Genomic DNA, 12,757 nt, shown 5'->3' with positions numbered 1-12,757 from the left:
TAAGTTTTTGCTCATATTCTTATAATCATAAGATCCCACAATTCCATTTATAAAATACCCCAAATTGTCATAATACAATTCCTAAAATACCCCTAAATTCCCATAATCCTATATGTAAAATATCCACCACTTAGATTATTTTTAGGTTGTGGTTACATTAGGGTGGGGAAAATTTGGGGATTCCCCACCTCTGACGGGGAATGGGTGCCTCGCCTCCAACCTGCCCCGCCATCGAGCATATGGGGTGGGGATGGGGCAGAGTGTCTTGACTATGGGGGTGAGGAACAAGGAGGGGTGCCACATCCCGTACATCACATGGGGCCCCACTAGTTATAATTTACTTTTGTACTTTTGATAATTTTTTTTTAAAGTTATAACATAATTTTATTATTTAATCTATTTTTTGTTTTTGAAATAATATATAAGATATGGTTTAGTTTTTAATATTTTGATATTTAAAGCATTTAAAAATTAGTTGTTTATAATATTATTTAATTATTTAAATAATACCATTATTTAGAATTTTAAAGTATTAATTATTTATTAAATTTAATAATCCATGAAATTATAATTTATACTATTATTACATAATTTCGTTTTTAATTTTGTAAAATATAAAATTATTATTAATTCAAAAGTTATGCCATCTATTATAATTATTATTTTACTCTTAAGATTTTTTTTAAAATTTATTACATAAATTCGTTAGTTTAACTAATTAAAATTTAGTTATGTTAAATATTATATTATTTAAATATTTAAATAATATGTAAAATATTTAATCCTTTTTTTGTTATTTAAATTTAATTTCTTTAAAGTTATTATGTAATTTTAAATATTTTGTTACATAATCATTTATCTATTTTAAATATTTTGTTATTTAAATATCTTTTTATTTATCTTTTTAAAATATTATGTAGTTATTAAATTAAATAATCCATAAAATTAAAATTTATATTGTTATTAAATAATTTCATTATGAAATACATAAGTATAAAATTATTAATAATATTGGTGTTTTTAATAAATATTTTAAAGTTAATACATAATATTATTATAATATTTAAATAATTATTAAATGTTTTAATCGAAACTTTCTTTAGATAGATATAGATGAAGAGTGGGGGAGAGGATAAATAAGAATTATAGATAATTTAGGATAACGTTGAGGATAATATATATATATATATATATATATATATATATATATATATATATAATGCGCTTAACTAGGCACATGACCAGATGTAAAAAACGATTGGGGCATTGATTCCAAAAACTTTTTTTTTTTTTTTTTTTTTTGAGTTTTGAGTATGGGCTGCATCTTTTGTAGGGATTAGTTCTTATAGACAATCAACTTCGAGATATGAGCAAATTAATATTTCTTGTATTGAGCATGAAAATTAAAAAACACACTTCAATGAAAAAAAAAACAGGAATAAACAAATCATATTCTACAAACTAAAACTAGAAGATAAGAAACAAAGATTACATCTTTAATTAATTCTGTAATTTTCCAGTTTTATTCACCCCAAATTAAAAAAAAAAGAAAAAATTTAATTAATTTGAACAACTCTTCCACGAACGGTGAAGAAGAAGCAGCAGTAGTAACGGTCCCAATACATCCATATCTCATCGCCTGCGTTCAATTCCCTTCTCCTCACAAAGCTCTCTCTCCAGTTGTCATTCAAAACGTAACATCTGCTGGCAGGCCACATCCTCAACGTCAACTGTGATCCGAACCTGTATCTAGATCCTTGATTTGTACCCGTGTGCCCGCCCTATTATTCACCTCCTCCACTTACTCACCTTCCATGAATGGGAGTACGTAAGCTTGAACCAATACCTTCTTCAACATAAATCGAGAAAGGTTGTCTATGTCGCTTATCGTCAGCGTCTTCTTTAATACGCAGGGATATTCGTGTAGCTTTAGTTTTGTTGATATACCGAAATGATCATCGTTTAATCCTCGGGGGCGATCTTGGTAGCGATTCATCCTTTCAACTGCGGCAGGGTCAATCCGGAATAACTCATCACTTTGATCTCCTCTCTTAGGGTGGTTGTGTTGTGGATTCATCCTTTCATCAGCTGTGGCAGCGTGGACGATGGGAAATATGATTTCTTGTAGGTTTCCGTTATTACTCTCTTCGCCGACAAAGAAACCGGAGAAAGTGACTTCTTGTGCTTCTGCAGAAACTTGGTAAGAGTAAAACAATTCAACTGAAAGGGAAAGGGAAAACCATTCCTTCATTCCTTGGGTACAGTCGAAGAATCAGCCAGCAACTTTTTTAACTCCATTGTCGAAACCCCTGCAGCTCGATCTTACTTCATTCCTTGGATACTGATCGGTCGCTCAACTCAAGTGGTGTTTCTACTTTCTTGCTCAGATAGTTAGAGCACAGTTTGTTAATTAATTTCCTTGTGAAGATTTGGTGCTTAAATAGAAAGCTGCATGCTACATTGCTACTTGTATTCATATTCAAACTCGGTTTCCTAATTTCACTTTAACTTTGGATTTAGAAAGTTTCTAAAAGGAGTATGAGTGTAAAACCTTATATTTTGTATGTATTTGCATTCTACGAATGCAAATTTGCATTCGTACTCTTTCCAAGTTATTCCATTTTAATTTGTAGTTCATTCAACATAATCTTTAGGCCTACTTAATTTGTTTCCAACTGCAATAATGGAAAAACCTCTCAAATTTCTCCCTGTTCTCTCACAAAACCCTTCCCTTCTCCGTTTTTGCAGCTCATTTCTTACATTTTTGCAAATCAAAATCATCCCACGAAAACGTACGGCCACCATTCCAGTCTCGGCGTTTAACCCAATGGCCAAAAACATTGAGTTGGACAGCAAACCTTTAACCGGACAATGTGATCATTTGGGTCTGTCAACGGGTCGGGACATGGTAGAACCGGTCCCAAACTGACAAGAAATGCTAATAAGGTCTTAGAACCGAACTGGGTTTATAATTTTAGACCCAAAACTGAACCAATTGGTTCTTGGCTCCATTTGGTCAGACCCCATGGAACTGATTATAATAAACCTGCTGAAAATATTTATACATTGGCTTAAGTCGGATCTGAGTCTGTCTGGGATATATAGGGTAGAAGCGGCCCTAACCCAATTCAGATCATCAGTCTAAATCCTGGAACCAGATACAATCTATTCAGTCCCATCGGGTCCATTAAGTCAGACCCAACCCATTGACAGCCCTATGATGATCATTGAACTATTCGACTTGAACATTGGTTCACAGCTTTATAAACAATACTTAAATTATTTTTTAGGACTTAAAATAATCAAAAATTAAATTAAATTATGATATCGAGAAACCAAGTTGCAATGTGGGCTCTGATCCTCTTTCTCTTCTTCTTCTTCTTCTTCTTCCTTTCTTACTTCTTTCCTTCTCAGCCATATACATAGGGCCCTCTTTGCATTTTGAGACGAGGGAAGTTGGGCAATGGGATTTGGTTCCCATTGACCAAGATGTCCATGTTCTTTTTTCAGATTTATGTGGAGTATATGGAAAATTCATTTGGGAAAATGACGGTTCAGCCCAGGGTCAGAATTCTTAGGCCCAAATTACAGTTGGGGTAGGTGCCAGCTCAGAATTGATGCCAATTCATGGGCAGACACTGGTGTATAGAATGAGGGCATTTGACATTTTGAATTTTTGTAGGTCTGTAGTTGAATTCAGAAATCTGCAATGAACCTGTCCGTAGTTTTTTGAATTTTTATAGCTCAGAATTGTCGTTTTTAATGATGACTTTTTATGACTAAAATGACCATTATCTTATTTTATTGAGAAATAAAAGACCATGAATAGACCCGAATGGTTGAACTAAAAAATAGAGACCAAAGCAATTCAGTTTCTGGATCATTTTTAAAGCCTTGGTTGGATATGTAGAATTTGTGAGCATTGAACAATAAATATATCTATGTTGAAATTTTTAACAAATTATATAGTTATTTGGTCCAAGAAAACTTCAAATTGCATTCTGAAGTTGCAGTGTTTTACCTTCAGGTACACACAAATTGATATGAGTTTGTCTTTGACATTGGATCACTGTGCATTTTAGAAATAGAAAGCTCAAAATTTATGTGAAGTTATGCTTGACTTAGACACTAGAAAATAGTCATATTTCTGAATTCTGAAACTAATAAAAAGAGATGATTAAAAAGCAGAAACATGTTTTGATCTCTCTCTCTCTCATTAATTTGTTTATATATCGTTTTCTTAGTGTTAATAAAAGTCTCTCTTTTTTGCTATATGATTATATGTAAAAGGGTAATTTGATACTTTTGCAAACATATAAAATGCTTTTTTTGCTATTTAAGAATAAAAAATACGCTTAAAGTAAATTTGACTAACAACAATTGTTAAAATTAAATCATTAATAACAATAAGTAATTCATAAACAAAAATAATAAATATATTAGTAATTACTTAAATATATTATTTACATAAAACAATAAAAAGAATTACTATAATTCTATGGATGATCTATCGTATTGACAAAGCAATTGAAAATTTTCTTTAATAAATGTTTTCTATTTTTATATTTTTAGAATTAAAAATAAATAAAAATTAATTATATTTTATCATTTGATCACAATGATTGAATGTATTACAATTCTATGGATGATCTATCATATCCACAAAACAATTGAAATTTCTTCTTTAATAACTATTTTTTGAATATATTGTATAATGCATATTTATTTCTTATTTTTATAATTTTTGAAGATAAAAAATAAATAATAATTATTTAAATAATAAAAAATTATTAATTATATTTTCAATTAGAAGTTGTGCCAATGCATGTTTTATGGTTGGATAGGGGAGTTGGGTTTTTCCCATTCCATAAAACTTAAGAATTTCAATTTATAAATTATAGTTAAGCATAGGTTTTTAATGAAAATTATAATTAAATACAATGTATTTCTTCATAAAACCATTAAAATATATTAATTTAATATATTTATACCTCACTGAGGTCTTACATTTAGTGTTATTGATGTATTTTTATGATTTATTAAAATATTTGTAGTGTTTTCATGCGTATCTGTGTGTATCTTAATTTTTCTTTGATAAGCATGTGTATCCAAGGCGCATATCCCAATACGTTTCTTAAAATTGCATTTTCGATAAACTCATAGACTTAACATTTCCGATACTTTGAACCTTGCATAGAGCACACCTCACACCGAGCTCACAACCCACCCCATTGTATATTGGAAACATCTTCTCATGAATAGGGGTGGATTCGAGCCGAGCCAAGCCGAATATCTGGCCATTCGAGCTAGTCTCGCTCATAAACTATTAGGATTGAGCTTGAACTTGATTTCGATTCGAACTAAAGACTTGAGTTTGAACTCGGCTCAAGTCAAAAGCTTGAAAGTTTGAGCTCAGGTACCTCTGGTTGCAGGTCTCCTTCAACTGCTAAAGTGTTGAGCCAATGTCTCCCTCAATTGCCAAGGTGCCAAGCTGAAGTCTCCCTCAGTAGTTGAAGTGTTGAATTGAGGTCTCCCTAACAGCTGAGGTGCTGAGACGAGGTCTCCTTCAATTGCCTAGTTTAAAATAGAAAGAAGTATGTCAAGATATAGTTGAATTACTTGCATTTCCTATATCATGGTTAAAAAATGGCTAAGTCATTTTTGCATCGTAACTAGACGCTACCCAACAAGGTGTGCCTTCTCCAAGGGTTTCTCCCGTTGTGAGTTTGATGATGAATGCCCTTCCTGCATTACCTAGAGTTGGGTCAAAAGATCCATCAACTTGTTAAATGTGCATGTTTGTGAGTGGGGGGCTTGGTTCTATGAGATTAGATGTGGCTTGACTTTGCAGTGGTTTACTATATTGGTCAGCTTTTTCTATCACTTCTTGTGGGTGCGATAAGGTGTTCTCAAATATGTATTTATTTCTGGCTTTCCAGATGTAGTAAAAAAATTAGACAACCTCTCCTAAATGTTGGCTTGTCTATTGTAGCTTTTACTGAATTTAGCCAACCTGTGATGATTTCATGGATGGGTTTGGATTTTGCCCTCTCTGAATTAAGTCTGATTTGTGCATGTCACCAGATTGTTATGGCATAAGTATAAGTGAAGAATAGATGATTTGTCATCTCCTTTTCTTGTTGACAGAATACATATTTTAGCTCTTCATCAGGAAGCCAGGATCTACATTTCTCCTTTGTGAGGACCCCATCCCATATAAGTTTTCATGTAAAGATTTGGAAACATGAGGTGAGGATGTTATGGGGAAAGTAGCTGTTAGTTGCATGTAACATGAACTTACCTTTAATTCCCCTTATGGTGTTTTTTTTTTCCAAAGGATCATGTCTGAATCCACTTAGATTAGGTTGTGTCTTCATAACTTTTTGGACATAATTGGGGTAAAAAAAACTGACTTAGCTTGACTTGATCCTATGAGTTTTCTTCATTTAGAAAATCCGCCACCTTAATGTGTCGATTTGATGAAGTAACTTAATTTTGGGATGTAGGGGTGCCTTCATGAATTGATGGGATCCATTGATCTTCTAGTGCATGGATATGTTGGAACCATCTTTGATTATGTACAACAGGTTTGGTTTTAGTTCTTTTAACATACCATGCACTTGCATCCACCATGATGAGCTGTTACTCCCTTTTCTTGTCCATATATTGTTTGTGCATGTGAGGAGCCTCCATATTTGCTTGCTAAATAGAGCTTTATTCATTTGCAGACTGTCTTAGCCCCATACCACCCTCCTATTTCGACAAGCATTATTTATTCCAAGCTATCCTATGTGGAGTTCCCTTCCTTATGTCAAACCACCAACAGTTTATAGAGAGTCTTTCTAGCTTCTTGTGGGTCTGTTTGGGGAGGATAGTAGGTAAACATGGTGTAGAGTGGAACTGATTGGACCACTGAGACTACCCAACGTGATTGTGATAGGAGTTTAGAGCTCCATGTATTTATTTTCTCTTCTATTCTTTCTAGGAGATCTTGGTGAGGGGAACAAGTGTGCTCTCTAATTCCAATTTTTTATCCTAGATATTTTGAACTAGCAAGAGATTTTTTGATATGAAGAATGTTTGAAAGAAATTTTTGATGTTACTTTGGGACATTCTTTCTAAATAATCGGGCTGATTTCCCATAGTTTATTCTTTTACCTGAGGTAGTTTCGAATTCTTTACAATTTGAACCATTGCCCGAACTTGAGAAGGCTCAACCTTGCAAAACAAGATCACATCATCTTCAAAGAAGAGGTGGATAATCGCTGGTCCATTTTTGCTTAGGGATACTCCTTGAATGAGACCTTCATCACTTGCTTTGTTCAACATTTGAATTAGTACTTCTATCCCTAGAATAATAGATAAGGTGATAATGGATCTCTTTGTCACATACCCCTTTTAAGTTAAAAATGTTCATATGATTCTCCTCCTATTTTGATAGAGTAAGTTGGTGTAGAGATACACTAGAATATTAAATTATGCCATTTATGAGGAAAATTCATTTTCTTTAGTGTTTCTTTCAAGAAGGTCCAATCCATTCTATCGAAGGCTTTAGACATGTCCAATTTGATCGCCGTATAACCTATTCCTTTCTTTTGGGTACGCCTCTTGTGCAAAATTTCCTTGACAACAAAATATTGTTTGAGATTTGTTTATTTTTGAGGAACCCAAATTTGAAGGGTGAGATTATTTCTTGCAAGGTGGGCTGCATTCTTAGCACTAATGGTTTTGTGATGATTTTATAGAGCACATTGCAAAGACTTATTGGCCCGTAGCTCGAAGCATCAATTGGCTGGCTTCATTTTGGGGTGAAGACCAGACTAGTATTATTTATAGCTTTGGGAAAATGTTATGGTGGAAGAATTTCACTATCATCTCAAAAATGTCCTGTCCCACAATATCCCAGAAATGTTGATAAAAAATTAAAAATAGACTGTAAAGCCATTAGTGCCAGGGGCTTTGTGTGGGTTCATCTATTTTACAACTATATGTACTTCCGCTATGCTAGGTGGTGTCATCAGTGATGCCAAGTGATTTGTGTGGTAGGTTGAGATGGGAGAGATTTTGTGGATCAAAATTTTCTATTCTTCCCTTACTTGCTGAGCAACTTTTAGAAAGACTTTGGAGACTTCAGTTCTGTCACTTGTCTATTCCCCGCTCAAATTCTTCACCCAAATGGTGCTATTTCTTGTGTTTTTCTCCTATGTGATGAGGTGAAAGAATTTCGTATTGTGGTCCCCTTTTTTTAACCATAACTCTCTTGATTTGAGTCTCCACAATTATTTCTCATTTTTCATCCAATAATGATATTGATTCTGTAAGGCCTTGATTTCACTATTTGTTGACTCACCTGATGAAGACATGTGCAGTTGTGTTATTCTACGGGACAACCTGTTAATATGTTCCTTAATGTGCCCAAAGCTATTTTTGTTCCAGTCCCTAAGAGACTCCTTGCATGTCTTAAGTTTACTTGAAACCTTGTACCACATACAGTCCCTTGTGTCGGTGGACTAAGCTTCTCTCACCTGATGAAGACATGTGTAGACTCTTTGCATCTCACATCACAATATAAGGTTTTTAAAACTGAATTGGACAACAAACCATTCAGGGGTCTGGTTCCCAGGTCAAACGGTTCGAACTAAACAGACGGCCTGTTCTAACAAAAAATAAAAAATTATCAAAAACTGTTGAATGGTTCGACCGTCCTAATCAACAGTTTGCTGACCAAATCAATGATTTTTGGCCAAAAGACGATTTTGAGGTCAAACGAAACCAATCAGATGATTATTCTCAGTTTTTCTAATCCAACCGTGCCGTCCGATCTGGTTTTGAAAACCATGTCACATTATATAGTGACTCAAAAGATTTAGTGGAGTTTTTGTCTTGCAATAGGGGGCCTTGTGAATGGATAGAGCATCTCTATGGCATCATATCACTAAACTGCTACAATGTTTTTGTTCTACTTTCTTTTGTTCACGTAAATAGGCATACTAATCATGCTGTACACTAGGGCTACCAATTATCATGTACAGATGAAGGTGCAAAGCCTTGCTTGGGCCCAGGCCCAGACTATAATAGGTGCAAAGCCTTGCTTGGGCCTAGGCCCAGACTATGCACCCCCTCTTCAAGTTCAGAACCTGTTTCAGCATTATCAAACGCCACAGCAGCCTCTAATTCAGCCACAAGAAAAAAAAAAAGAAAAGAGGGTCAAAATTAAAAAATATAAGGATCATGTACTTTCAGCCTTTTCATTATCATTATCCCGCAAGTCGGATTGTCTGAGCCGGGGTTTGAACCGGGGACCTCTAGTGACAACCAACTACACCACCCAGACATACTTGCCTAATTTAAAATGCTAAGAACTATGTTAAGATATAATTGAATTATTTGCATTTACTACGACATTGTTAAAAAATGGCCAAGTAGTTCGATAAATGAACCGCCAACTGATGGTGGTTCCGTTGGTAGGTTCTCTGATTCATCGGAGTAGAGACCTGGGATCAAGTCCCCCTGCCACCAGGGGTTGGAGAGGGTTAAGGGAAAGGGGATGGGCTACCCCTATTCTATAGCCCATGTAGCGAAAAAAAAAAAAAAAATTCCATAAATGAACCCGCTAATAAAGAATTCGTCAAATGCTTTGTTTATCTTCTTTTATTACTCCATATATTATTTTCTTCTCTTAATTATTTTGAAGCTGAATTCAAACAAAAGCTCCCCAGCTTTGTTTTCGGGAATGAATTTACTTGTTCTGACTTATTTCCTCATTACCCGAACCAACTATGTAATTATATATTAGTACATGACAAAGATATTCCAAGACATTTTCTACATGTTTTTCATAATTCGTCATTAATGGGTCGGATCTACCTTGTTGATTCAAATTGACCGAAGTGATTATAACAGTTCTCATTTCATGATTTTATCTTAATTAATAATTGGGTTGGTCATAATTCTTATTTGTCCCAAATCGATCCAGACCCAGAATTGATTATTTTATTAAATATATAATATCTTAATTTTTTTATAAAAATCTAAATCTGATAAATAATAAATAAAATAACATTAATTAAAATTTTTTATTTATTAATATATAAATATTTAATACTTTTCTTTTATTTTTATTATGATTATGTTATCAAAATTTAAAAATGATTTTAAGTTTATGATTTTGTCTCGATTAATAATGGGTTCATAGTTGGTTGAATCTTGACCTAACCCAGAATAGACCCTGCCGCCAGCCCTAAATGTAAGACGTCTAAACAAATAGGATCCTTTTTTAAGTCTGATCAATCACTCAACTCGGGCCTGGGCTGGGTTAGGGTGCAAATCGGGTGGATTGGGCCGGGTTTATGGTCAAATCGGGCCTGGGTCGAGTTGGTTGGACTGGATTTCGATTATCTGAAGGCTAAGCCCGGGCTGGCCCGAAATATTAAAGCCCGATTTTTGGGCCCGACTCCGGCCCGAAGATAAAGAGTCTAAGCCCAGCCATATAAAATTTCGTGTTGGGCCGGTTTGGGCTCAGGCTGGGCCCGCCCAAATACATAGACCTCGAATCAAGTCCGGCCAACGTCTTTCTTCCTTCCTATCTCCGACTGCTATCAGATTATCAAACGCCACAGCAGTCTCTATCCCAGACAGCAAGAACAGAAAATAGAGCCGCTTAAAAGTTAAAACAAATATTTAAAGTAATACCCAACCAAGTGTCTGAGCCCGGGTTCAAATTGGGGACATCTAGTGTGTGAGACTAGCGTGATAACCAACTACACCCCACCCAGACATTTTTGTCTACTTTAAAATAAACACAATTACCAAATATTATTTTTCAAGATGTAATTCAATGGAAAAGAAGATCCTGTTGACCAACAATAAATTTTCATTTTTTCAGTACATCATGGATTCTACTATAAATGATTTTTTCGGGGTGCAAGTGATATCTGACAAGTGGGTAATGGGTCCACAATAAATGATTTTTTCTTGAGCATAAATTAGGGGTGCAAGTCGGGTGGGTTGGGCTGGGTTTATGGTCAACCTGGGCTATCCCAAGTGGATATATAACTTCATCACATTGGGGAAAGTTAACAATATATGATAGGACAAAATTGCCTCTTCCAAATGATACTAGTGGGCGGCCCAGTGCGATCCACTTGATGGGGCATTCCTCCCTATCCCTCCGTAATCAAGACACTCTATCCCATTCCTGCCCTATCCTCGGTGATGGGGAAGGTTAGAGGCGAGACACCCATTCCCTGTCAAGGATGGGGAATCCCCAAATCTCCCCTCCCCCCTGAGACAACCACCTAAAAATAATATAATTTGTGGATAATTTACAAATTGGATTATGGCAATTTGGGGGTATTTTATAAATGGAATTGTGAGATCCTATGATTATAAGAATATAAGGAAAACTTAGAAATATTTTAAAAATCAATATTAAATCTACTGATATTTTACTAATTTACCATTAGGTTTGGGGAATTATATGCAAACCCCATCCACAAAATAATATAATTTGTGGATAATTTATAAATTGGATTATGGCAATTTGGGGGTATTTTATAAATTGTATTGTGAGATCCTATGATTATAAGAATATAAGGGAAACTTAGAAATATTTTAAAAATCAATATTAAATCTATTGATATTTTACTAATTTACCATTACGTTTGGGGAATTATATGCAAACCCCATCTCTTCCCCGTCCTTGATTTGGAGCAAAAAAACATTTTCCCCATCCCTATTTAAAATTTGAGAAAACATGCCCTGTTCGAGGTGGGGCAGGGTGGGGCCCTAATTTTACATGGAAAATGGTCATCCCTACAAATTACTTAATGTAAACTAGTTATTTACAATAAACAATAAATTAATGTGCATTAATGTAAATTATTTACTTTTTAAGCCTAAATTATTTACTATTAATCAAAGTGACGTAATTATAGTAAACTAATGTAATTATGGTAAATTACATTAATTTTAATTACAAGTAAACCATTTATTGTTAATTAATGTAAACCAAGTATTGTTGAAGTCAACCAAGTGGTCTAAACTGGTGTGGATAGATTTAATAATTTTCCTAAATTGATTCATAATTATTTATTAAAATAATAGTAATGGATTGTTATTTAAATAAATATGAAACAATTTTTGATAAATTAGTTTCCTAATTTAATTTTCCTAAGATTTCGGATTATTATTTAAATAGTTATGGAAAATATTTTTTTTCATAGATTAATTTTCTAATTTTTAATTATTATTTATTTAAAAATTACGGATTATTAGTTAAAGAGTTTCCCTGAATTACTTGATAATTGTTAACTATAATTATTGATTTTATAGAGATTAGTAAATTACGCCAATTAGTAATATCTTTTATGAATAAATAGTTGTTGCAAAAATAGTGAAAATTTATTAAATTACAATGATTAATGTAAATTACACTAAACATTAAAAATTTGAACATTTATTAATTAACCAATGGTTAGTTTTCACTAATGGTTGGTCAGTTTCGAATGTCCAACTCCTTTCTTGATTACAGGAGTAAAGGCCAAGGAGGGGTGCCACATCCTGTGCATCTCATGGAGCCCCACTAGTTATAATTACTTTTGTGCTTTTGATAATTTCTTTTAAAGTTATAACATAATTTTTTATATAATCTATTTTTTGTTTTTAAAATAATATGTAAGATATGTTTAGTTATTAATATTTTGATATTTAAAGCATTTAAAAATTATTTGTTTATAATATTATTTAATTATTTAAA

The sequence above is a fragment of the Nelumbo nucifera genome, chromosome 4, assembly GCF_055504915.1.
Source record: "Nelumbo nucifera cultivar China Antique chromosome 4, China Antique-T2T, whole genome shotgun sequence".
In the NCBI taxonomy this organism is placed as follows: Eukaryota; Viridiplantae; Streptophyta; class Magnoliopsida; order Proteales; family Nelumbonaceae; genus Nelumbo; species Nelumbo nucifera.
Note: the sequence above shows the minus strand (reverse complement) of the source record.